General features: G+C 34.5%; 1 protein-coding gene across 11 annotated transcripts in view; it reads right to left on the bottom strand.

The window, feature by feature from the left end:
* The window catches only part of Tenm4 (teneurin transmembrane protein 4), a 2,881,475-nt gene that overhangs the window by 2,523,389 nt on the left and 330,822 nt on the right, over positions 1-27,264 (bottom strand). For all 11 annotated transcript variants that reach the window (XM_074081868.1, XM_074081866.1, XM_074081845.1 and 8 more), the window contains one exon: positions 3,483-3,526. The gene's annotated coding sequence lies outside the window, so the exon portion shown is untranslated. The remainder of the gene's footprint in view (positions 1-3,482; positions 3,527-27,264) is intronic.

Below are 27,264 nucleotides of genomic sequence, written 5' to 3'. Positions count from 1 at the left end.
GGTTTTATGAAGTAAATAACATTTAATGAGAAATTTTAAAGAAGGCTCAGATTTTTGTGTTGGATTTTCAGGTAGAAGAAAAATGTACAAAATCCTAGAGATGTCTGGGGGAGAGAAGTTGTAGCTTAAAATGAAATTGGAATTGTAGGTAAGGCATGTTGGAAGACAAGGTTGGAGAGATATTCTGGCCACTGACGTTGAATTGCCTTGAATGCAAAGTTAAAGAGAAGATATTAACAGGAAATTGCATAAAATGATTTTTAGCATGATATTTAGCAAATTGATTAAAACGTTTAGGGCTTAATGATGTTTGCTGACTTCTCATACCACTTTAGATCTAGCTACTTCATCTTCAAGTTGATAAGCTTTCATTTTATACTAGAGTTAATTTTACTTATATTAGTTTCTACTACTAGAATACAAACACCTTGCATATAGAAGACATTTATAATTTCAGACAACAAATTGCTAACAATTACAAAATATGTGCTATGTAGCACATTGCAAGGATTTACTCATTCAATACTTTGAGTTGATGGAAATGAGACATAGAGAGGGGCAAGGCCATTTTACTGTATGAGCCGGACATTTCAGGTAGTAACTTTAGATCCATGTGCTTGCTTTGAAACATATGCAACTCTTCTTCGTTACCAAAGCCGAGGAATGCACTTTGTACAAGTGGTAATTTAACAGTAACACCATAATGGTATCACTCTTTACTTACTCAGCATTATTGTCAAAAATATAACTCATTTTATCACATCAACAAATATGTACTAAGATACTTTATATTCTGACTTTTTATTTGCTCAAGTTTCAACAGAAAACCAGTCTCAACCCTCATTGGTCCTAAGCAATGAGAAATTGTATACCTATAAATTCTCACAAATACATTTTTATATATGTATAGTAAATATCAACAGCAAATTGTGCCTTCAGTCATATTTTTTAATGACAGATCTAAATCTGAAATAGTATTGAGTATTTTAGTGTATTCACATTTTTATTGACAAGCAGCATTATCAAAAAAAATTGGGTGGCTGGGATACTTTAACAAATTACTACAGACAAATGATTTCATTATTTATCAGGGTTCATATATATCAGAATCAAAACCAGTTAGTAATTCTTATAGGAGGGAATACATTTTGGTGCAGCAGCAAACCTTTGATTCTACAACTCTTGACACTTGAATTCATCCTGTTATAATTGCTTGGGAAATAGCTGCTGACTTGTAGAAGTTAAATGTACTCTTCTATCCACCAACGAATTATACCAATCCTGTATGTTAATCTGTTTCTCATGTTCCTCGTGAAGTGTTATGTTTCTTGACTTAACATTTGGATTTTATGTTCCATAATATATTGTTAAATTAAATATAGAAATATTAATAATAAAAATAGTTGTCCTTCTTAAATGTGGGACAGGAAGGAATCAAAACTCAAGGCTGCGAACAAGACCCATGATATATTAAATGTTCAATGGTTGTTCTACTTCACCAATATGGCTAATTAATGACTAGTTCTTCCTAGACTCAATTTTAAATCCTTTATATTGCTTTCTGTCAAGTTTCCTTTATTATGATTTCTTCTATTATGGCCGCAAATCAAATGGTATCCAGATAAGGGAGCATTCACATATGCCAAATATTTTCAATAAAGGTTCTTTAACATGTCTTACATGTTTTAAATACATGAATAGTAAAAGGACTAAACTAATTGTAATCATTTGTCCTAACTTTCCACTTCATAGGCAGTATATTTTCAAAAAGGTACTCTTGCCTGTACATAGTGACTTGGTCTCTCACTTTGCTATTCCTGTATTTTTCTGTTCATTGATTTCATTTCTTTCCTCTTTATTCATCCAAACCTTTCAAAGTTTTTGCAGGCCATTTAAAATCTCATAATCCTTTCATTTCAGTCTGTTCTCAACTGATTCTTAAAATGTGGGTTACGATTGCTCTATGTTATATTTGCCTGTGGTGACATTGGATGGTATCATCTCACTCACAAACTGAACAAATAAAGACAAATTCTGTGGGAACAAATAAACTTCACTATAAAAAGGTAACAAGAAGATAAGGTTGTATACAATAAGCCTTCTATTTCTACTCCTGGCATATTTCCTCTTGTACTCTTAAAGTATATCATCAAAAATATATAGTTAAGATGTTTTTCTAAACAAAACCATATAGACAGTAATATAAATTGCATTTTCTGAATCACAATTTAAAAACTATGTAATTGTATTTCCAATGATATCTCCAAGATATCTTTTGTTATTCAAGTAGTACTTCACTATTCAACAAAGTGGTAAAAACATCAAAAATACCTCTTGAATAACCTACCTGATGCTGTTCACTAAGTGAGGAATATAATCTTTCTTGTTGTTTTGATTCTTAGCCAAATTATATAGATCCACAGGAGCTTTCACACAATATCTAAATTATTTTTGAGGAAAGAAACTCTAGATTTCCTCAGGTTTATATTAAAATTGTGGCTTTGCAATAATGATTATTTCAAATGGAATAATAACACAAATAACAACAGAAAATACCATCTGCCATAAAAATTATGAAGTTAACTTTAAAAACACATGTTGTATAATTAACACCTAGATAAAACTAACAGGTTCTAGTAAACTTGCCAATTAATTAGGAAAATAATTCATCAGACATAATAATTACATATGGGTCTTGGTTTTTGCTTTTGTTTTTGTGTTCTTGGTATTTTTGTTTGTTTGTTTGTTTTGTCTATTGAGATAGGGCCTTGCTATGCTCAGGCTGACTTCAGTCTCTTGATCTCCTGCCACAGCCTCCAGAGGAGCCAATGTTGCAAGCATGCAGCATCAGTTCTGGCCTGCCCATGTGAGTCTTAATAGTTTTTGCAGTGCTGGAAGTTATACCCAGCACACAAGATAGGCATGAACTCTACCACTGAGTTACACCCTCAGGTCTAGATAAGTTTTTTAAATCTGCATGCCACAATATTGTTAAATCTGTTCATTTTCTGTCAAGAGTTTATTGTTTTGGTGCACAAAGGACAATAAAATCTCCATTCATTTAAACTCTAGAAGAATGAATTTTGAAATGGTTTTAGTTCTTTCATGTGCAGTAATAAGGAACATAAAATGTAAACAATGGCATTGTTTACAGAAATAGTCTATAGTTCCGCTCAACTTAGTTTACTCGGTCTTTTCTTTCCAACTTTTAACCATTTATTTCAAAATATAACATGACTGACACAAACATCACTCCAATGTTAGTCAAAACATTTAAATAAAATATCTTTCCAGGTTGCTGAACTCTTCTATATTGTTTAGTGAACATGAATTAAAAGTTATCAGGTGTTTTATGTGCAGGAAAACAATAACATTTTAATCCTCATAACTCATAGTTCTTGGTTTCGACCTTCGAAAACTGGGTGCCAGAGTAGGATTTCCACTTAAAAATTAATCATAGAAAGACATGTGGTATCACTTACCAGTCAGCTTACATCTTAACACCCATCTCCAAACAAAATTGACACTGAAAGAAAAAATAATTACAATATAAAATTATACAAACCGAATACCTCATAGTAAGCTTAGAGATCATACTTTTAGAGCCAACACAATGCAACTGCCCAATTTAAATGGTTTTTTTGCCCTCCTATTTTACAAATTTATACCAAAGAATAACTACTCAGATAAATGAGGCATTAAGAAATATTTAACAAATGTAAAAAAAGTGTGCTCTTGTTCTCATTCATGTAACCCCCTGCTATCTCTCATGCCACCTTTTATTCTATTCAAGGAATGGCAGCAGATAAATACAGGCTTTCTCTGCCACCTGACAGTTGGCTAACATAACTCCTCTCTCCCCCTGACATGCTGACTGCTAGCAAACAGAGAAGTAACTGTGTCATATTCTTGTAGTGAAGAAAGAATAACTGGTTGCAGGTGGAGGGTAGAAGGAGAATGGCTCATTTTGAATGACACTTTTCCATATTCAGAGAAGGTATAAATGCATCTGGAAAAAGGCAATTGTATGCCTCTTCTGGTACATTCCTAGGGTTAGGCTACAGTTCAGGAGCCAGCCATTAGAACTTCCATTAACCATGAAACTGTCTAAAATAAAGGTGGCTTCATAAGACCTTGACAGTGTGCTCATCATTTTGGAGAAAGCTTTGGCTCTTAAATATTATTCTGCTCTCTGTCATGAACATAGAGATTTACATGAATCCTAAATTCATTACAAAAATCTCACTGATCTTTATTAGACTTATTCTTTGCCCACTAATGAAGTGATGTGGATATACATAGTCTACTTCAACAAATATTTTTGGAGTGATAATTATGCTTTAGGTTTTCTTCCCGCTATCCAAAAAATAACAGTGAAGAACACAGACTTAGAAATCTACCTGCTTGAGTTTGCACAATAAGCAATAATAATAATGAGTAATTTTACATTACATAATAGGCCGTAAGAGTACAACTGTACTGTTGGGCAGAAAAGAGCTAATACAGTAACCTTAAAACAACAAAGGTCAATATGGGAAGGTGACCAGGAAGTAGTGAAGAGGTCAGGTAGAGATTAATCAAATTTGGGTTGTAATACATTTGAGCATGGAAGCAACGCTAGGAATTTCTCTGTATAGTTGTCCTTATCTCAACTAGCAAAAACACTATATGTCTTTCTTACTATTGCTTATGTTCACTCTTTAACAAAATTGGAGAAAAGGGCAGAACAGGTTCTTTCTGGAAGTGAGGGGGGTGTTGGGGAGAGGGAAAGGGTGGGAGGCAAGAGGGGAGAAATGGCCCAAACAGTGTATGCACATATGAATAAATGAATTAAAAAATAAAAGATAGGATAAAGGAATTGAGTCCTCCCTGTCTTTTTTTTTTTTTTAGTTGTACTGATGTCTGAACTCTAGTACAAGGACAAGGCCATAACTTCAAAGGGGAGGGCTACCTAATTTTTTGAGAAATCACAAGGTCACAAATATGTCTGAAACAATGTGAATGAAGGAGATACTACCAAATAAGAAAGTGGAGGGACAGCTAAATCTAGATTTGATTTTTGACCCTATCACACAATAGGCATCCTCTTAAACAAAATAATGCTGTAATTAAGAGCTCAGATCTGAAGTTTTATAAGCCTCTATGTGAATGCTGGTTCTTTCCCTTGCTAAATAGCTTTGAGGAGTATGTTCAGTACCTTCACTGATATTACCAGAGAGGAGTAGATAAAGAGATGAAGGGGAAAGAAAAAAATGTGTTAAGTCTCTTAAGGCATATTAAGCAGTATTACCTCAACAACAAACATAGCATTGTGGTAAACTAAATTAATGCCCTCAATTTTTCCTTCCTTCCAAAGCATACCCATCACAGTTGGCCCTTCTAAAGATGATGACTATATTTCTTTACCCTTGACTTTGGACTGAGCTCTTACTTACTTCTTATTCTGGCCCTTGGAGTGAGGTAGAAGTGACAGTCCATGCCTAAATGATAAGATATCCTGGATATTTTGTTTTACATTTTGCAGCTACAGTCTACCCCAAATTTGCCTGCTGGTTAGAGGATGAGGAGAGCCATGTGGCTCAGAGATACCTCAGCTGAACCTAGATGTGCAAAAAGGAGGGAGGGCCCTGTTACATTGCTGTGAAGCAGAGCCACCGAGTCAAATCCAGAGGACCCTCAACCAACTTGAAGACATGTTAAGAATAAAACATTTGGATATTTTCACCACTAAGTTTCGGGATGCTTAGTTGCATATCAATAGCTCAAAGATGCAATAGGCATTAAAATACTTTACTGTTTAAGACTTCAATTTAAACAAAATAAACAACATCCCACCTCAAAATATTCTATCTGCCAATTAAATTACCTCCATTTACTTTACAGCTTTCAATGCTGAAAGAAGATTGGAAGTGAAAACACAAGTCAAAATACCAAATTTTACTTCAAGCCATCCCAAGAGGGTTAACAATTCCTCTGTTTTTAAATTACAGAGTGACTAAGACAATTTGGGAAATGCTAAAAGGCTTCAAATAGAATCCCAAGTCAGAATCAATGAGTTGCAAGGACAGTCTTGACTATATCAGAAAAATCTGTCTGATCGTAAATACAATGCTGCAAAGGGTAAAATATTCTATGGTAGAGGGGTTATCTTGCCATCAATCAAGGTATTCCAGTATTTTAAATGTTTAAAGTGAAATATACATATATCTATGTAATGTGGTATATATGAAATATAGTATATTTATATTATATATGTATATATACATACACACTATCATTGCTGTTTGCAGATTCTGTAATTGTGAATTTGCATACTGACTAAAATTTATTAGTTCTCCCAAATCAATAAATGATACTAAATATCAATATTCAATACCAACATTTATCTTGCGTGTGTGTGTGTGTGTGTGGTAGTACTGGGTGGGTGAACTCAGGAAGTTGCATTTGCTAGGAGGTTACACCACTGCTTGAGCCACATCTCCAGACACTTTTGTGTTGGTTATTTTTGAAATAAGGTCTCATTTTGTGGCTAGGCAGGCCTGGACCAGGGTCCTCCTATTTCTGCTTTATATATTATATTTATATTTTCATGTATTTAAATTAATCTAAATACTATAGTTAATAAATTATGATACATTATATATTTATATTAGCTGGGTTGACACACATCACTCTCCACCCAGTCATTGGTTGAGGTGGGATCTTGTGAACTTTTCTCTCAGATTGGCCTCAAATCATGATTGTCTTGATCTCTGTCTCCCAAGTAGCTGAGATTAAAGTCTTGAACTAATTCCCCCAGTCTTATGGCACTTTTTGTACACTTGTGGATATTTGTAGAGTGGCAAAATGTTTGAATTGCCTGAGATGCAAGTTCCCACTGAGGTAACTGGAAACAAAGGACTTTTTCATATCTCCTTATTTTTACATGTTTCTCATTTTTATTGGCAATTTTGCTGTATAAATGATCTTCAAATGTGGTGCTGGAGTTTTGTCTACTGACTCTTAGCATAATAAACCTGTGATGTGCCTTAGGGGGAAAACACACATGTTAATAAGCTTTGGTCACACACCAGGTGTATGCTGTTTACTGTGAGTTCTGTGTCAATGAATCCACAGTGTATGATATATTTTCCTGATACATCAAACAAGACTTGTACTGATCATTTGACAACATTGTGACCCATGGCTGGCAGGAAGTTAACTGTTTATTTCATAGAAGCAATGATTCAGTGTGTGTGGTAACTTCATAGAACAAAATTAATGCAACTTGTGAGACTTGGTATATGTGTATTTGTGTACAAACATAGAAGCACATGTATATCTCATGTATCATATATCATAAATCTTTCATAGAATAACGGCTTAACTATATTCCTTAATAATCCTAATCTTCAAGCAATTCTTTGCTGAAAGAAGTCATCATTTTCTCTAAAGAAAGCCAAGGATCTTCCAGAAGATAATGGATAGTGATTTAAACATAGTGGTTATTCACACTTGCAATTACCAGGCATATTCCTGGGTTGTCTTTTTGTTGTTGTTGCTTTTGTGTTTCTTTTTTCTTTTTTTACTGGAAGTACTGTGGCTTGAACTCAGGGCTTTGTACTAGATAGACAGCTCTCAAAAGTTGGATCCATGCCAGCAGTCCTTTTTGCTCTGGTTATTTTGGAGATAGGGTTTTGCTTTCTACCAAGGATGACCTGTACCATAATCCTCATATTTTACACTTTCTGCTGTAACTGAGATGACAGATATGAATCACTGTGCCAAGCTATTGGTTGAAATAGGGTGTCCTGAACTTTTTATCCTGGCTGGCCAGGAACCACAATCCTCCCCATCTCTACCTCCCAACTAACTACGATTAAAGTTATGAACCACTGGCACCTGGCTGCTTTTTTTTGCTTTTATTTTTCATTCATCCTGGGTTATAATGTGTAAATAAATTAGATTGCTACTATGAGATTCCATATAAGAAATAGCTGAATGAATAACTCTTCCACACTTGTTAAGCAAACTTTTAAACAGAACAATTCTAAGACAGTAAAATGTCTCATTAAAATGACGGTTATGGAAAAATTTAATGAGAAGTATGAGGCATTTACACCTAAAACACTTTTTCTTCACTGTATCTTCCTTTCTTTTTTTGGACACACAATATCTTCTCCATGCTTCATTTTCATTAGACTCTGCTGTAATGGTCAATTTGCAACCTCTTCATTGTCTTTTTTTCTCTTCATAGTCCATTGTCTGACATACAAGTTCTCCTTGCACTTACAGAACTCTAGTTATAGAACACTGATATTTTATCATGCCAAACTGGGGTGTTATATGTCTTTTTTAGATGGATGTATACATGTGCATACAATCATAATATTTAAAGTATAACATTCATCTCAGTATAACCTATCCCAAGCTAAGTATTTTCTCCCAAACTTCCCAGGAAATTCTTTTAAAATTTGCTAAGAAGTGGAAAAAGTGTGAACTTTGGTTAAATTGTATTTACATTCTGACTCTATCAATTACTAAGGGAAAAAAAATCCAAAAAGTTGCAAAACTTATCTTGTCTTCAGTTTATATAATAAATGTATAGCAAAAATAACATCCCTTTAGAGATAGCTATGGGGATGATACCAATCTTACATATGAAAATGGCTGGCATATAGTGTCTACTCATACATATCCATTTTCTTTCTTACAAGATCATATTTATGTGTGTGCCTTGCAATCATTCAATGATAAATTTGCTTCTCATTGAGGTTATTGTTGTCATTTTAATTTTCAAAAGTGTTGGAATCTAGGTACAGCTGGAGGGCTCTGAGTTATCAAAAATGTCTATGCTATAGGCAATAATTTTAATGTTAATTAACTCCATCTGGAAGGAAAAGCAGGTGTTGAAATTGATCACTTAAGTACAGAAAGCAAAGGCTGTTTACTAAACTCTCCTTAAAGTAATTTGGCTGAGCTTGTGGTTAAATTGCTTTCATGTCACTTTTCTATAAATGCCTCTACCAAATGCTGAAACTGGAAAAAGAAGTAGACCAAAGAGATTCTAATGGTATGTAACCAACTGGACTGAAAGGTCACCTAAAAATAAAATTACATTTTAAAAATGAAAAAAATGTGATACTCAGTTTTGCTTTAACATCAGATAGAATTTGGGCAAAAATAATTTCTCATGTATGGCCCAAAACTCATCAGCATCAAATTAATTGTGAGTGCTCATAAAGGTAGAGATTATGGACTCTTTGCCAAACCTGTGGAACCAATTTCACCATCAAGTCCCAGGAATCTGCATTTTATCAACTATCCATGTGATTTTTATTCTTTCTAAAATGTAGTTGTTCTAAGAACGAGAAATACTAAATCACATTGATAGTGACACAGGATCCCTGCAGAGATTATGAATAAAGATAATGATATTCTCAAAAGGTAAAACCAGAGAGGCTGGGGAAATATCATAAAGCCTGTGACTGACAAAATCCTAACTGTATGTGCTGCTTAAGGAAATACTTACATAGTGGTAGCACTGATTCATTAGGTTTATGTTTTTTACTACCTAGACCCTCAATAGAAAACCAAATGCCTTAAACTTGTTCAGTCCCCATGATCTGATTTGATTGTCCATTCCGCTCCAAAGTGTAGCATCAGCATCATACAGACTCAAAGAAACAAAAAATTAGAAACAGATGGGACCAGAAATGTGTGTTGTAGCAATGTCTATAGGTAATTCTGATACACTGCAAAGTTTGAGAACCACCATGTACCCATTAGAGCTCAAAACAGTTGCTGTGAACTGGCATGGGGTAAGAAATGTAGAAAACAACAGGGTCTCTTGTTTCCCTGTCAGAAGAAAATCGATTGTTATAGCCTGAAAATAGATTGCTATAGATACTATAGTATATACTACATGTCAGTGCTCTGAGTGCTTTGCATTTATGATATGGGTTTGAGTATTATCACCATTTTACTTAGTGAAATAGACAAAACATCAAAGCCCCACATCTGCTAAGCATAGAACCAGGTTTGAACTTAGAATATTTAACATGTTTCTAGAGTATATGATCTTTATCATTCTATGTATTATCTCAGAAAATATTATCAGCTTTCAACTACCTCCTGAGAAGTTAGCCATAAACAAGAGAGACAATGCCCAAACTTTTAAAATGAGGAGTAACGAGTACAAACATTTCCAACATTAAAAATGAAATTTTGACATGTGGACAGCTGCTTTTCTAACATTCCTCCTCTTTATCACCTCAAACCCTGGTTATCCTTAGTTTTCAAATAAAACATTACTCTATTAGAAAATCCTTTCAGCTATGAGAACGTAAAATAAAAAAGCATCAGAGCCTAGGTTTCATCATCTACAGACTGAAAATAGCAATATCATTTAATCATAAGAAATAGCATGAAATGAGAGAATATCTGTGAATGTGAATTTTAAGTTTAACGCATTAATGGTACAATGTAACATGTTCAAATATTTTTCAGGCAAAATATTTCAAGTACTTATTGAATCTCTATTCTTTTGTACCATAATTTGCACTCTTTTATAAACTACATAAAGTGATTTTGTGTAAACAATTCATTTATCAGACTCTAACCCCCACACTGTAACCTTCAATAAAATGATTTTCAAGTCTTTCTAACCTTAACATCCACCTGAAGTGCTTTTGAGAAAGCTACATTCCCTAGTGTCTCCCCAGAAAACACACAAAAGCCATATGCTACCTTAGCAGTAGCACAAAACAATAAAGCTTATATGCTACTATTTGGATAAAGATTTGTTCATTTTCTTATGTATCTTTTGAAGAATCTACAGTTTAGTAAATGTTAGATTATTAGTTATATATCCCAATGTAGTTGTTTAAAGTAATAGAGGGCCAATTATTTCCTAAAAAGATGGCATATTTTAGAAAGGTATTCATTTGAGTAGATGTGGTTATGACACAATAATAAATTAGATCTTAAACCTACTAGCTTAATGCAAGAAACATGTCTTGTTCATTCACAATGCATGTCCACTGAGGATTGTCAGGAATTGGGACAATAAGAATGGATGACCTATTCCATGTAGTTACTAAGGGAACCAGGCTGAGCTTTTACCACCTTGTTTCTATATCACCTGGAACTTAAAGTCTTTTCCATTATCAAGGTAGGGGGAGAAAGAGACTAAGAAGCTCCAATTGGGTGATTCATTGTCTCAAGCAGGAAGTGACACATAATATACTCTAGTTCCTAGTTTGTTGGCCAAAACAATAAAATAAAAAGGGGACATGGAAGTGCAAATTGACATATGTGGAACATTATGCAAGCTTTGCTATCTCTGTTTAAATCTACTTTAAACCTAATGAGTACCCTAAACAACCACCTGGCTGTAAGTAATTAAAAGCTACCAAGCAATCTTGGAAAAAAGAGGCTTTTACTGAATTGGTCTCTCACTTCAAGAATTTAAAATTCACTTAAGGCTATAGTGAGTAACTCATTAAATTATAAGAAATATGCATTGGAGTGCTACAATGTGTGATACATGCTTCATTGCAAAAAGAGGACAAATTTAGGAAGCTGACTTATGAAAATGTGAACAAATCAGGACCAAAAGATTTTTTTTAAAAGTAGGATTATGCAGATAGAGGCTTTCATTTGAAGAAATAGTGAGAAAGACACAAGTCATGCTTGTGTTATTAAAATATTCATAAAATTAAATAAGTGGTTTAGGAAAACACAAAATGACTCATTACAGTAAAGGAAGAAAAAGAAAACACTTTTTTGGGAAGCTTGCATATCAAATGAATCTTTGCTTTACCTATATTCTCTCTATTTCATTATTGTCAAAAATCCTTAGAGACAAAAATAGCCCCATTTTACAAATAAGCTCAGAAATGTGAACCAAATATATCAAGGACACACAAATAGTAAACAGCAAAATTAAGGTTCTGACCCATCACTGAGCAGGGGGTGTCCAATGTTGTAGGGATGCATGTATTTTTCTCTGATAAAGTGATGCTATGTTAACCTAGAGCTTCCTTCACTAAAACCCTGACTTTATAGCAGAGAAAGAATTCATTTCTTAAGGAACTACATCAGTAACTCTTCATGAGTCATAATGTAGTCACAGCTGTACTCAGTGAGCCTGTGATAACTTCATGTGTAACATTTTTGTACAGGACCAGGGACATGTAAAACAAATAGGCAAGAGCACTGCTGCATATTCCTTTAAGCAGCCCTTCTCTGCCTTTTCCTTCTCAATTTCACAAGAATTGGCAGCTAATTAACATCTCATTAGCAGCATTGATAAACCATGTGACAAAAACAAATGCTGTGCTAACAGAAGGGACAGAGCTTTCTGATGAATATGAAGTAGAATATAGGGATAAAACCAAATCACCTAAAATAGCTTCTTGTGATTCTTATTGACTGTTTTCTTAGTCATGTATTCACATATTTGGATTTATCAACCTTTATGTTCAAGACAATGTGATAGGTTCAGGTATGAAAAATGAGTTAAACACCATACTTTCCATCAAAGAGCTCACAATATAGCAAGATGATTAATGAGTGTTTGTAAATGACCTTCATCACACACACACACACACACACACACACACACACACACACCCCTAGCCACCTAGACTCCAAAAAAAAAATGTTTTAACATGTATGGAAATAGTATACCATGAATTGGTTTGAAGTTTTTTTTTTCTCCCTGTAGTGCTGGGTATTAAACATAGAGCCTGGTACATACTTGGCAAACACTCTACTACTGTGTTCCATCCCCAGCATTCCTTTAAAGGGGTTTTGATCAACATAGTTTTCATGCAAATCTTAACGGCTTCCTTTCCAACTAAAACAATTCAATAGTTCTCCATTTCCAAGGAGGTTCTGATTCAAAACAATGGCTCACAAGTCTTAACATATTTTTTTTTTCTTTTCCTTGTGTTCTATTCTCTCATGCTTGTGGATCTCAGAATGTGCCACAAGGTATCACACCTGCTATAATCCATTTATCTTGAATGAGTTTTATCTACCCTACCAGTTAACTTGATCTTTAAAATTCCTCCTTACACTTTATGATGCAGGTAACATCACTAAATGTAGAAAGTCCTAATTGTACTCCAGCTGAATTTTTTCTTCATCCCCATTTCTTTACATTTAACTCATCATACCATATTACAGATTTTTTATTTAGCTTTTACTTTCCATTTGGACATTGAGCTTCTGTCTTTCCATCCCTCTATCTTTGGTGGCTATACTGTTCAATAAACACTTAAATGATTAAACCAACTAATAATTTTTGTGCTATTGAAACTCAAATCTACAATGGAAATATATAAGTGATATGCTAGTGTGCATCAGTCACAGGAGATTATGCTTTAATTATTAAGGTGCTTAAAAAAAGATAATATTTTTATTTGAATATGAAGTATCCCCCAACACACACAAAAGCTCATGTATTGAAGACTTGGTCCTCAGCTTGTGAAGCTATTGAGAGGTGAGTGGATCATCATGGAGCTAACCTCATCAGTGATCAACTCATAAATCAATAGGCTATAAAGAAGTGGGTGCCTACATAGAGAACATAGGACACTGGAGGTATACTTTTGAAAAGTACCTGGCCCCTGGTCTTTCTCTCTGCTTCCTGGTCACCATGAGGTACTATCATTGCTCAGCAACTCCTCCTTTCACCATGATGCTCTGCCTCACCAAAGACCTATAATAATGGAGTCAGCCAACTAAGAACTGAAACCTCTGAAACCCCAAACCAAACCAAATAGTCCATCCCTTAAGTTGTTTTGTCAGGTATTTTAACCACAGCAACAGAAAGATGAGTGATACTGACATATACATATATTTTTCTCTTATAAATTATTTATCTATTTAAAAGGCATATAAATAGATATTTGTATAGAACAAGGCTTTTAAAATAAGTGTTGATGTTTGTAGGTTGCTCTCAATAAAATTTGCCCCTTTTATGAAGAGCTTAATGATATGATTATATCTAAGAAAGTCTATTAGAACTGTAGTATTACAGAATACTTTTAATACATTTAACAGACAGCAACTGAGTTGAACAACTGAGTTCTCCTTATAACCTGCCTTTCAAAATATCTGAAACAAAGAGTATGTCCCTTTTTCTAGTGAACTTTCTTAACTGCATTTTTTTTCATTTTTAGTAGAATATATTCATTTTGCAGGGGAATTCATTGTAACAATTCCAAATAGGCTTACATAACTGAAAATCTCTTTGAAAGAGTAATTCTTTGGTTCAGACAACTAGAACATGAATGCAATTAACAAAGAACCTCAAATACTTGTGAAGCAAGTATGAGAAAATGAGCCATAAAAAAGACATGACTTGGGAAAAGTCAATATGTGAGTAAAAAAAATGGGGATGTGTTCTCTTACCTCCCAGTTCAATGTCTGCTCACTAAATCTCCTTATTTATTGCCCTTATTTATTTTGGGAATAATTTTCTTCCTTTGGAATCCATTGCTTTAGATTCCAGGGCAATTTATATGAAAGATTATTTACATCCAGTGTAAAATGGTATCTAACCCAGCTAACTTTGACATATATTTAAACTTTCTGCTGTTTTTTATAATGGCACACTACAAGACAAATGGGAAAATTTTTTAAAAACAGTTGTCAAAAATAAGGAATCAGGTGTATTACTTTAATAGAGTATGGTAACAACTGTATCTTATCCTTTTGCAAAAGGAAAGGAAGAAAGATACTTCAAATTAGTAGCCCTTTAACTTAGAGACTTGGTATCTCTTAAAAGCAGAAAACTTTGGTGACAATTGTGATGACAGTAGTTCTGAGCAGCAAAAACCACACTTGATATTAGCCAAAAGGCAAAGAAATAATAGAATCACAGAATATGCCATAGAGAATGAGACATCATTATACCTTCATCTAGCACCATAAAAACCATATTTTTATGATAGTTATATACAGTCAATTCCCTTCCAAATGTTAAAGTGATAAAGGGGTCCGTAGAGTTAAAATGTTTATGTAGGGGATTTAGTAATAATTCCCAAGGCCTATGTGTTGGAAAACTTTAAATCTATGTTCTCTATCTATGCTATTTGGGAAAGAGAAGTAGAACTTTTTATTAAAATGTTCTAAAAATTAAAAGACAATTTTCTGATACAAATGACAAATTTTAACAACAAGCAGTTTCAAAAGAAGGCAAAATTACATTGACTCTTTGAGATTGGATCAGAAAACTCAAAGACTAAAAAAATAACAAAGGACAATGTATTTCTTCATTTAGAAATCTCCTAGAATTAGTGACCACATAATGAACTTCAAATTAGTAGTCCTTTAAAAAAGAATGAGTGAAATATGAAATTCTATTAATAATGCCAAAAAATCCATTGTGAAACTATTAGGAATTTAATCAATAATGAATAGAACAGACCAAGAAGTCTTCTAAGATTTCAAAAGAAAAATAAATGTGTGGCAAAGATCAAAACAATGAGAAATATAATGGAAGACAGGAAAGTGACATAAGAAAATTTCAATCTTAGTGTTTCAGGAGAAAAAAATAAAATTATATGAAAAATTAACAATGACAATATTGAAAACATTTCTTAGATAGCAAAACATGATGATAACTTTAAAAAGTTTAGGCAAAATTCAATGATATGTTCCATATTAGGATGCAGTTTGAAGAAATAAAGCTGAGTCATAGTGATTAAGATTTAAAAGACCCAAGCAATAAAATAGTACATAAAATATATGAAATTTGTCTCATTCAACTATTATCAATGAAAATAAATCCCAAACAATAGTGAAAGAAAATTTAAAGAATTTTGAGTGTTTATATATATAAAATTTAAAAATTAATGAATGTATACAAGTTAAAGATATGGGGACTATCAGGAGTTTGGTTGGGAGTGCTGCTCTCTCCTTTGGCAACATCTAATACCTTCTGCTTATGGTTTTAAACCCAGTAAACACTTCACTGCCAGAGGATTTAAAATGCACTTGTGGCTTCTCTGTTGCTCTGTGCTCCTCCACCAGTCTCCACCAACTACACACACCTGCTACCTCCTGCTGAGTCCTAGGCCGACCCAGTGACTCCTCTGGTCCACCATGGGAGTTACTGTCAGGTGGTTTAGCAAGCATCTCCCTCTGGTGGATTTCCAATTGTGTTTCAACAAGATTTTTTAAATCTTAAATGAAGTGAAATGTAGTTCATGCACTTCGTTCTTCTGGGACAGTCGCTGAGCCCAATGATGGCAACTAGGGCACAGAAGCAGACAGTGTGAGCTCTGTGAATCAAAAACCTTGATGACACGCTGGAGCCACACTCAGCAGAAATAAAGCACCAAGGAGAATCAAAATTTTAATACCCTGAACCCCTGGCCCATGGAAAGCTTCCCTACACCATGTTACACTGAGAATCAGGGGTGCTGCTGCTGCCGCCAGACACCAGCTCCAAACCTGATAGGGAGACATTTGGCAGATCAAACATGTGAATGCCAATTGTCATGTGGTATTCCCCCAGCCACCCCTGGGATAAACCAGCATAGTCTTCTGGGCAGATTGAACCTCCACCCCTGCAAAAAATGAAAAAACCCTGAATAAACAATGAACTGAAAACTAGAACACAGCAGAGGGGGTGGGATTGCTGAAAACACACTGGAGAAGAGGGGAGGGGCAAGGAGATTGTGAACTATCAGTAAACAAAGGCTGGAAAGGAAGAAGGGATGACAGCAGGTAGGTGATAAACTGCTGCCTGAAATAGGGTAGGTGGCAGTCCACAAAACTCATCTCCTGAGCCAGTGTGCAAAATGCAAAGTCAAACAACACAGCAAAATTGAAAAACAATCAGCAAACCATCAAAACATGCTGACAGCAGGGGACTGGCTGACTGATCACTGATCTTGCCCTTAGAGAAAGGGGATGAAGCAAAGAAACAAGCCCTCAGTAAACCAGCATAGTGAAAACCTAATTCCAAAGCAGGACAGCTGGTGAGCTACAGAGCTGATCTCTGGAACCTGTGGAAATCATTCAAACTTAAACTGCCACACCTCATGAAGGAGGAGCTGACTAAGCAGCTGCTACTGAAAGACGGAAGTAAAAAAAACACTATCCAACCACCTGGCAAGACCAGGACAGAGCTTCTGCTTAAATGCCAACACCAGGACTGGATGATGAAGGAGTAACACCAGAAATTATATTGTTCCTGAATGTGGAAGTTTTTTTGTGTATGTTTGTTTGTTTGTTTTGTTTCTTGTTTGTTTGTGTTTGTTTGTTCATCTCTCCCCATTGATTTCTTTGGGTTTTTTTGTTTGTTTTTTATTTTGTTAGCTTTACTATTGTAAATTAGTTAATACTAAATTACACCAAGAAAAGGACAGAAATAGCACACACACACACACACACACACACACACACACTAAGCTAAAAACCCAATATAGCCACAAAACAAAATTAAACCAAGGGAAAGAAAACAGGTGACTGAAACCACCAACTAACCTATCAAGAACATCGTTACACAGTACAAAGTTGAGTGATGTGAAGACAAAAAAGGGATGGAAACAATTCAACCTCCCCCAAAAAATTTAATAAGGATTCAGAGGGAAATGAAGAAAACAGATAACCAGATCCACATTCCAACAAAACAACGATAAACAATGCCAAGGAATGATGTCCACAAGAACATCCTCAAAGTAGAAATACAGCAAGTAATCACTGAGAATTTCATGGAGATGTTACTAGACATGGTTAAGGAAAATGTACAAGAGGCACTCAAGAAATTTCAAAGACACCAAAAATAAAGAATATGAGAAGACACAGAAACAAATAAATGATCTCATAGGAGCCCTAAATAAAGACAAAAGTGAAACAGAGAACACTATAAATAGAGAGATAAATGAATTAAAGATGAAAACTGATAATATTAAAGAGGAAGTGATCAATGATATGGAAAACCTCAGAAAAAAGAATGAAACAGAAACATAAAACACAATGGAAGGCCACTCCAGCAGATTAGAACAAGTGGAAGACAGAATCTCAGAACATGAAGATAAAGTGGAAATTAAAGAAGAAACTGAAGAGGTATTAGTCAAACAATTCAAGACCTGTGAAAGGAATATGCAAGAACTCACAGGCTCCATAAAAAGACCAAATCTGAGAATCATGGGCATTGAAGAAGGAGAAGAGGTATAAGCAAAAAGGATTCATAATATATTCAACAAATTAAAAACAGAAAATTTCACAAATCTAGAGAAAGCTATGCCCATTCAGTTACAGGAAGGACACCAAATAGACTTGACAAAAATAGAACTACCCTATAACATATTATCATTAAAACTACAAACACAGAGAACAGAGAAAGAATACTGAAGTCTGTAAGAGAGAAAAACAAATAACATACAAAGGTAAACCCATAAAAATCAAAGCAGATTTCTCAATGGAAACCTTAAAAGTGAGAAGGGCCTGGAGTGAAGTATTCCAGGCACTGAATGAAAATAACTTCAATCCTAGGATTCTCTACCTTCCAAAACTATCATTTGAAATAGATGGAGCAATAAAAGTCTTCCACAATAAGCAGAAACTAAAACAATATATGACCACCAAGCCACCACTACAAAGGATTCTCCAAGGAATTCTGCACACAGAAAATGAAAGCAAACAAAACTGTGAGAGGACAGGCAGCACCAAACCACAGGAGAAGAAAAGACAAGGAATCAGAGAGTAACATTGATTCAGCTGCATACAATCAAACCCTAAAACAACAAAAACAACTAAATGACAGGAATCACCACATACCTATCAATATCAACAATGAATGGTTTTTTTTTTACAGGTTTTTGTGTCCTTTTTTTTCTCTTTTATTCATATGTGCATACAATGTTTTGGTCATTTCTCCCCTCTTCCCCCATCCCCTCTTTCTTCTCCTCTACCCTCTTGATACCAGGCAGAAACTATTTTGCCCTTATCTCTAATTTTGTTGAAGAGAGAGTATAAGCAATAATAGGAAGGACCAAGGGCTTTTGCTAGTTGAGATAAGGATAGCTATACAGGGAGTTGACTCCCATTGCTTTCCTGTACATGTCAACAATGAATGTTAACAGACTTAACTCCCCTATCAAAAGATGCTGTTTGGAAAACTGGATTAAAAAGGAATATCCAACAATCTGTTGTTTACAGGAGATCCATCTCATTGACAGAAATAAGGACTGGCTTAGGGTGAAAGGCTGGAAGAAGATTTACTAAGTAAATGGCCCCTGAAAACAGGCAGGAGTAGCAACACTTATTGTGGACAAAGTAGACTTCAAACTAACAATGATCAAATGAGATAAAGAAGGAAACTCCATACTAATAAAAGGAGAAATACACCAAAAGGAAATAACAATTATCAACCAATATGCACCCAACTTCAGTGCACCTAATTTTATCAAACATACTCTGATGGACCTAAAAGCATATATAGACACCAGTACAGTGGTAGTGGAAGACATTAATACCCCCCCTATCACCATTATATAGTTCCTCCAAACAAAAAATCAATAAAGAAATTTTAGAACTAAATCATAACATAGATCAAATGGACCTAGCTGGCATATATAGACACCAACACAGTGGTAGTGGGAGACATTAATACCTCCCTATCACCACTATATAGGTCATCCAAACAAAAAACTCAATAAAGAAATTCTAGAACTAATCATACCATAGATCAAATGGACCTAGCTGATGTCTACAGAATATTTCATCCAACTTCTACACAATATACATTCTTCTCAGCAGGAACTTTCTCCAAAATTGATCATATATTATGTCACAAAGCAAGCCTCTGCAAATCTAAGAAAATAGAAATAATCCCACGCATTCTATCTGATCACAATGCATTAAAACTACAACTCAACAACAAAAACTACATTAAAAAACATGCAAACAATTAGAAGCTGAAAACACATTGATCAATGGGTCATTGATGAAATAGAAGAGGAAACTAAAAGGTTCCTGGAAGTCAATGAAAATGAAAACACAACCTACTGGAACCTATGGGACACAGCAAAGGCAGTCCTGAGAGGAAAGTTTATAGCCATGAGTGCATATATTAAGAGGACAGAAAGATCTCAAATCAATGACCTAATGCTACATCTCAATCTCCCAGAAAAACAAGAACAAGCAAAACCCAAAACAAGCAGAAGGAGGGAAATAATAAAAATAAGGGCTAAAATTAATGAAATACAAACAAACAAACAAAAAACATACAAAGAACCAACAAAACAAAAAACTGGTTCTTTGAAAAAATAAATAAGATTGACAGACACCTTGCAAACTAAAATGTGGAGAGAAAAACCTAAATCATAAAATCAAAAATGCAAAAGAGGAGATAGCAACAAACTCTGCAGACACAGGGAACTATCAAAGACTTCTTTGAGAACCTATTTTCTAATAAATTTGAAAATCTTGAAGAAATGGACAGATTTCTAGATATTTATGACAATCCAAAATTGAATCAAGAGAATATTAATCACCTGAATAGATTTATAACACAAATGAAATTGAGGCACCAATAGAGTCTCCCAAAAAAGAAAAGTCCAGGACCTGATGGATTGTCTGCTGAATTCTACCAGACTTTTAAAGAAGAACTAATACCAACCCTCCTTAAACTATTCCACAAAATACAAAAGGAAGGAACACTGCCTAACTCATTCTATGAAACCAGTATTACACTCATCCCAAAACCAGACAAAGACACCTCTTTAAAAGAACTATAGGCCAATCTCCTTAATAAACATCAAAGCAAAAATACCCAATAAAATAATGGCAAAGCGAATCCAACAACATATCAGAAAGATCATTCACCATGACCAAGTCAGCTTCATCCCAGGGATGCATGGATGGTTCAACATACACAAATCCATAAATGTAATACAGCAAATTAATAGAAACGAAGACAAAAATCACCTCATCATCTCAATAGATGCAGAAAAAGCCTTTGATAAGATCCATCACCACTTCATGATAAACACTCCAAGAAAAGTAGAAATAGAAGGAATGTACCTCAACATTGTAAAGGTTATATATAACAAACTTATAGCCAACATCATACTTAATGGAGAAAAACTGAAACCATTTCACCTAAAATCAGTAATGAGACAAGGGTGCCCACTGTCCCCACTCCTATTCAACATAGTCCTGGAATTCCTAGCCAGAGCAATTAGGCAAGAAGAAGAAATAAAAGGAATACAAATAGGTAAAGAAACTGTCAAAATATCCTTATCTGCAGATGACATGATCCTATATCTTAAAGACCCAAAAACTCTACCCAGAAACTCCTAGATACCATAAACAGCTACAGCAAGGTGGCAGGATACAAAATCAACTTACAAAAATCATTAGCTTTTCTATACACCAACAACAAACAAATTGAGAAAGAATATATGGAAACAATTCCATTTATAATAGCCTCAAAAAAATCAAATACCTAGGAGTAAATTTAACAAAAGATGTGAATGACCTCTACAAGGAGAAGTACAAACCCCTGAAGAAAGAGATCAAGGACGACTACAGAAGGTGGAAAGATCTCCCATGATCAAAGATTGGTAGAATCAAAATAGTAAAAATAACTGTACTACCAAAAGCAATCTACATGTTTAATGCAATTCCTATCAAAATCCCAATGACATTAATCACAGAGTTTGAAAAATCTACCCTAAAGTTCATTTGGAAACACAAGAGACCACTAATAGCCAAAGCAATACTCAGCAAAAAGAGCAATGCTGGAGGTATCACAATACCTGACTTCAAACTATATTACAAAGCAGTAGCAATAAAAACAGCATGGTACTGGCACAGAAACAGACTTGACAATGAGTGGAACGAATAGAGGACCAGGATATGAATCCACACAGCTATGCCCAACTTATTTTTGACAAAAGGATCAAAATCATACAATGGAGAAAAGACAGCCTCTTCAACAAATGTTGCTAGGAAAAATGGTTGTATGCCTGCAAAAAACTGAAACTAGATCCATGGTTATCACGCTGTACTAGTATCCACTTAAAAGGGCCAAGGACCTTAATATCAGACTCAAAACACTGACTTAGTACAGGAAAGAGCAAGGAATACTCTGGAAGCAATAGGTACAGGTAAGGAATTCCTCAATAGAATCCCGGCAGCTCAGCAACTAAAAGAAACTATGGACAAATGGACTGCAGAAAATTAAAAAGCTTCTGCACAAAAAAAAGAAATGGTCTATAAACTGAAAAGACCACCCACAGAGTGGGAGAAAATATTTGCCAGCTACACATCAGACAAAGGACTGATAACCAGAATATACAGGGATCTCAAAAAACTAAACTCTCCCAAAATCAATGAACCATAAAGAAATGGGCAACTGAACTAAACAGAACTGTCTCAGAAGAAGAAATTCAAGTGGCCAAAAAACACATGAAACATGCTCACCATCTCTGGCCATAAATGAAATGCAATTCCAAACCACACTAATATTCCACCTCACCCCTGTTAGAATAGCCATCATCAAAAACACCACCAACAACAACAGGTGTTGGCGAGGATGTTGGGAAGAAGGAACCCTGGTACACTGCTGGTGGGAATGCCAAGCTAGTGCATCCACTCTAGAAAACAATATGGAAGCTTCTTAAAAATCTAAACATAGATCTGACATATGATCCACCAATCCCACTCCTGAGGATATACTCAAAGGAATGCAACACTGGTTACTTCAGAGGCACCTGCACACCCATGTTTATTGCAGAACTATTCACAATACCAAAGTTATGGAAACAGCCAAGATGCCCTACTACTGACAAACGGGTTAAGAAAATGTGGTATTAATTCACAATGGAGTTTTACTCAGCCATGAAGAAGAACGAAATGTTATCATTCTCAATTAAATGGATGGAACTTAAGAACATCATCCTGAGCAAGGTTAACCAGGCTCAGATAACCAAAAATCGTATGTTCTCCTGTATATGTGGACTTTATATCTAGGGCAAATGCAGTAATGTTGTGGACTTGGGTCACATGCTAAGGGGAGAGCACATAGGGGAGGAATGGGGATAAGTAGGAAACCCAAAACATGAAAGTGTTTGACGTGCCCACTGCAGAGGAGCTAATACAGTAACCTTAAAACAACAGAGGTCACTATGGGAAGGTGACCAGGAAGTAGTGAAGAGGTCAGGTAGAGATGAATCAATTCGGGTTGTAATGCACATGTGCATGGAAGCAATGCTAGGAATCTCTCTGTGTATAGCTATCCTTATCTCAACTAGCAAAAATTCTGTATGTCTTTCTTATTATTGCTTATGTCTTCTCTTCAACACAATCGGGGAAAAGGGTAGAACAGGACCTGCCTGGAAGCGAGGGGGGCTGGAGGGGAGAGGGAGAGAGCAGGGGGCAAGGGAAGAAATGGCCCAAACAATGTAGGCACATGTGAATAAATGAATAAAAACACCTATGTAACCTATTTAAGATAGTTATGCATATTCAGAAAATGTTCTATTTGAAAAATATTAATAGTTGCACCTAACTGAAGTATCAAAAAGAAATGTAATAGTGTGTATTTATGCTGCAAAAGGACAAGTGAAAATAAGTTTAACGTTAGAATAAATCTAAATTTTAAATATGGCTAATCTATAAATCAAAGGTAATATTTCAAATAATTGAAGATATTTATATTAAAAAGTTAAAACTGAAAATTTAGTGGTTGTCAGAAATAAGAAATGCACTCTCAGAATATTTTAAATCAGTTTCTTCAGAATACATAATTGTTCATGTATAGATTCATTACAGAAAACATTAGTAGGAAACACGGGGCTATGTATGCATGTACACATGCACACACACACATAATTTCCAGCTCTATAGCTTTAAGTTTATAAACCTTTTGGTGAGGGTCCTTCCTAAAATAAGAAACACCTCATTCTTTATATTTAATAATTCTGTTTTTAATAGTATGTTACTTATGGACATCATAATAAAAGGACTCCCACATCTCCTTTGGTTGCCTTGAAATACCACGGCAATGTTCTTTTTCCATATTCAAAGTAGTTATAGTTCTCTTCCACATATGAACATACGCCTCACCATCAATGCCTCTCTGCCACTTTGTATAGCAGCTGCCTAGTGTGCCTAGGAACTAAATCCAACACATCTTTAGAAAGTGTTGTGTGCCTTATTGGGCAAGAGGGATAAGTACAATTTGTCACCTATCTGAGTAACAGTAAAATGGGTATGACAGTGAGAAATAGATTTTAAAAAGCAGTAAATACAGAATAAACCACATTGCTGAGGATGGAAGGAAATAATTCAACAGATCACTAGGAAGAATGATGATAATTCAGAACTTAGTAAGGCATCATATTACTGAGCTAGTTTTCTTTACAGGTTAGAGTCAAGACTAATAATTTAATGTTAAGAAAGACTTTGGATAGGATCAGTACTGAAACGAAAAAAGCCAACACTGAAGAGAAAATAGGGATAGAAGCAAGCGAAAATTGGTCAATTAAGTATTAAATTGAATGAGTATACACTGAAATATACTATAAGTATTAAATGATATATAAGTGATACTCATATCATTAATATAGATATATATGTGTTGTGGGGTTTTATGCACTAGGTATAAATTGTATATGTGTGACTATGGAATATAATGTTTCTTTTACAGGAGTTGCTATGAATTTACAGTGCACAGTGTTCTGAGAGTGGTAAAACTCAATCATCCCTGGTGAATAGTAATGCTAAGGAGATGAAATTCCAGTTGATATTTGAAGGATTAGAAAAATTCAGTGCTGTGAAATCCAAGAAAATATCATAAGTTCCATGATATAAGTAACTTTTGAATTTGTGAACACTTATGTATCCTTATTCTCTATCCCAATTTTCTTAATGAAATCATTTTGCAGAGGCAAAACATATTGTACATAACTAATTTCTCTCCATCTCCATGGCTACCTTCTTCCTTTAGTGTTACACATCCTATATGTACAATTGTAAAAAGTTCTGCCTGTATTTATACTAATTCAAACTTACTGTATTTGTATGTGTGTGTGTGTGATATTTTAAATCATTTGTAGGTCAGTTACATACTTCATAGCCCTTTTAGTATTTTAGTATGTATTTTCTAAGAATAATGATAATCACTTACATAACCCCAACATAACTGCCAAATTCAATCAATTTTATCTGGATATAACATTTTAATCTACTGTATGAATTCTAATATTATGCATAGTCCAATAATGTTCTCTGTAACACTTTCTTCTCCTCCAGGTTAGAGTCAGGTTCTTTTCGTAGTTAAGTTCAGATTTTATATCCTCTTCTAGATCACTACTTAGATAATGAGTCCTTCTTAGGCTTGGAGGCAAATGATGTTCATTGGTCCTTCACTCATGATTTTAGTTTTGATAGTAAAGATTTAGTACACCTAATGGACATTATTCACTGATTATATGCAACCAAATTTATGTAAATAAACCAAATATATGTATATATGTTTTCAAAACAAGATTATACCTGTCAACTATCAGATTTTGTGATCCTATAAATCTCAACCACTGATTAATTGAATGTTGTTGTGTTTACTGTCTTAGACTATGAGTAGCTTACCATGATGAATCAATTTTATTGACATTATTAATCCTATTTTATCTTCAAGTTACAAAAAATAAATGCAAAGCATGTAGCAACATGAAGGGAAAGTCACAATGCAAGGTTTAGGTAACTTTTTCATTGAAAGTGATAAAAAATAAACATTTCACAGGATGATTTTTTAAATGAACCAGAGAAGAAAGAATCTTAAGAATAAAGAACAAATCAAACCATGCAGTGGGTGAAAGGAGGCTGAAAGACATAGATGTTGGTGACCACTAGTAAGATTAGGATCAATAGAAGTATGGGATATCTAGCTGCCTGAGATTTCCAGGAATAAGTGCAGTGCCTTGTCCATATCTCTCGTTAGTAACAGTGCAACCCTCTTGTCTATCTACTAGAGAAGATAGCTGCTGATGGCTAAAAGTCATGTCCCTCCCTAGGACTTATTCTCGGCCAAAGAAAAAGTTCCATATATACATGCTATGTTCCTCCTTGATATATATTTAGGTGGAGCAGGGCATCCTGAATTTTAGACTGGCTGATGAAGTGTTTCAAAGGCCAGGTCTCTATTTCTTCTTTCAGATCTACTCGTAAAGGCCATACCAGCTTCAGAATTCCATCTGTGATTCACTGCAGCAATTTCTTCCTCTATCTTGTCCTACCGCCGATTCTCCCTTATAGGTAGTATTTCTGAAAAATACCCTTCCTCCTCATTTACTTACTCACCATCCAAAATGATAACTTTCTGCTGCAAGTAAATCTCCAGTTCAGAATCCATTTTCTGAGAAAACTCAATCAGAAGCAGGAAGGAATCATGATACATGTGCTACTGATGAAATAGATGTTTTAAAATATAAATGATGGAAATTGTTTAAATTCTAGCTTGAAAACAAAGTTCTATTTAAGGTAGTTGATATTTTCTGTGTCATCTTTAGAGATTAGTAGAATAGACTTTTCTTTCTGATTGGTTTTGAATAAAGTGAAATCTAATATTAACATAGAAAATGATACTTGATGGATTGCAAATATATACATATGCACAAATATATTTACATATATATGTGTATATATATTTATACACATATACATATAGTCACATATAGTCAAGTGTATAATACCAAAGTGCAAGCTCTCACTTTTATTTCCTAACTGTGTATATGGAAACTACTAGCAATAATAAACCTTTTTCAGTTTCCAAATGAATACAATATTATCAAACTTTCTCATAAGCATTTTAGGTGGTTTTTAATCTTCAAATGAGACTCAGGTATCCATATTTATAAAAGGATAGAAAGAAGAATAAACAGTTTGAACAACTGGTTCAAACCACTTGGCAGTAGACGATAAAGTGAAATTTGAACTGATATACAAATGATTTCAAAATCTTAATTATGTGACCTCTTTTTCAATGTTACTGCTCCAAAAATATGATTTTGAGATTCAATAAGTTGCTGGGAAGAGGGAAGAATCCAAACCATCTGTAGTATTTCAATCCATAAATGAATACTTCTTTTGAGGAATCAAAAGTAATTCATAATATAGTGTGAGAGCTCGGTATCCACATATCTACAAGTAGATAAATGACTTTGGCTAACTCACTTCACCTCTCCATGTCCCAATTTCTTCATTTGAAAGCCAGGAGATTTTGTGGAGATGAAATGTAGTGTTAGAGTATTT

Source organism: Castor canadensis, chromosome 1 (assembly GCF_047511655.1).
Source record: "Castor canadensis chromosome 1, mCasCan1.hap1v2, whole genome shotgun sequence".
Classification (NCBI taxonomy): Eukaryota; Metazoa; Chordata; class Mammalia; order Rodentia; family Castoridae; genus Castor; species Castor canadensis.
This window is presented reverse-complemented; position numbering and strand designations above follow the sequence as displayed.